The sequence below is a fragment of the Poecilia latipinna genome, unplaced genomic scaffold, assembly GCF_001443285.1.
Source record: "Poecilia latipinna isolate Pla-1442-1.1 unplaced genomic scaffold, P_latipinna-1.0 Scaffold4738, whole genome shotgun sequence".
Taxonomy (NCBI): Eukaryota; Metazoa; Chordata; class Actinopteri; order Cyprinodontiformes; family Poeciliidae; genus Poecilia; species Poecilia latipinna.
Genome location: NW_015117354.1, coordinates 34,825 through 36,162, shown reverse-complemented (window position 1 = coordinate 36,162; position 1,338 = coordinate 34,825). Strand labels below are relative to the sequence as shown.

At 35.4% G+C, this 1,338-nt stretch overlaps 1 long non-coding RNA gene across 1 annotated transcript in view; it reads left to right on the top strand.

Moving 5' to 3' along the window:
- The window catches only part of LOC106942971 (uncharacterized), a 4,117-nt gene extending 3,481 nt beyond the window's left edge, over positions 1–636 (top strand). The window contains exons 2-3 of the long non-coding RNA XR_001423769.1: positions 125–434; positions 610–636. This is a non-coding gene — a long non-coding RNA (uncharacterized LOC106942971). The remainder of the gene's footprint in view (positions 1–124; positions 435–609) is intronic.
- The last annotated feature ends 702 nt before the right edge of the window (positions 637–1,338 follow it).

Genomic DNA, 1,338 nt, shown 5'->3' with positions numbered 1-1,338 from the left:
TAATTATCTTCGTTTAATTATAAACAGTGCAGTAAAGATATATAACTTACGTTGGTTTCATAAATAATTATTTTATCAATTTTATTGTGACTTGTATGATTATTACTATAGCAATCATATTCAGCTTCATGTTATAACTGCATGGAGGCTCTGTTTGTTGCGACTTATACTTTTATTCATAAACTTAACCTGGTTTTAATTAAGCTCCATATAACAAAGAGACCTTGATATTGTGAGGTTGTTGTTATAACTTGTTCATCAATGATTTTATCTTCAACATATGTTTGCTGTCTAACTAAGCAAATAAAGATGAAAGAGGAAGCCAGAGAAATCGGGTGCTAGAAAACCTAAAGACTTTCTGTCTCAGAAGAGGCTCTGGTTCCACCAGATCACCAACCAGCTCTGAGGATGAACCTCCACATCGTCTTCATGATGTAAGTTTGTTTTTCCAATGAGGAGCTAGCTACATTTTCAACAACAAAAACTGGTGTGTTACCAACACCAAGTGCTTAATAAACATGATTTAATTTAAAGATAACTGGACAGAATTTTTCCCCTGGTTAATCTAACATTTATCTTTCATACATTTTATTTGTTGTTGGCTTTCAGGGCCCTGTGATGGACTGGTGACCTGTCTAGGGTGAACCTCTGCCTCTCATCTGATGACTGCTAGAGATGGGCACCACCAGCCCCCTCACCACCCTGCAAGAATCGGCATGTTCAGATCATGGATGGAAAATTTTTAAGGTAGTTTGTCTCCTTAAGTCCACACTTAAAACAGCTTCATAGTTAATGACAACATCAACTGACTCTATGATATTACTGACCATTTTTTTTTCTACTTCTAACATAAACAGACAAAGAAGACACCCAGAAATGTTTTTCCACCCCAGGCATCTGGTCCCAATAATCATCAGTTCTGATGATGTCACATACATGGCGAGTCCACGTCTTGAAATTGTAAGTATTATTTTTTTATTTGCCATTTTTCTGTTCTCTTTAAAATACAAATACTTTCTCTGTTTAATTGCTCTATTGTTCTTTTTTGTAGGTTTCTGTAAAGTGCAGTGGTCCAGTGAATGGGAATGTTCTGTCGTTGATCCTCACTGTTCTTAGGAAGGAGAAATGTCAGTTTGTCTGCAGTAATACTGGAATACTGTGACATTGTATCAAAACAATACTCTGTCCTTCGTGAAACATTTTTCACATTTCCTCTAAAGTGTACCTATCGTTTTATTGTGCAAATTTTCATAAGCATGTTGTCTGTAAACTTTGAATATATTGACAATTTGTACAATTTTGTTTCAGTATATTGGCTCTTGAAAAAATGTGGGTAAG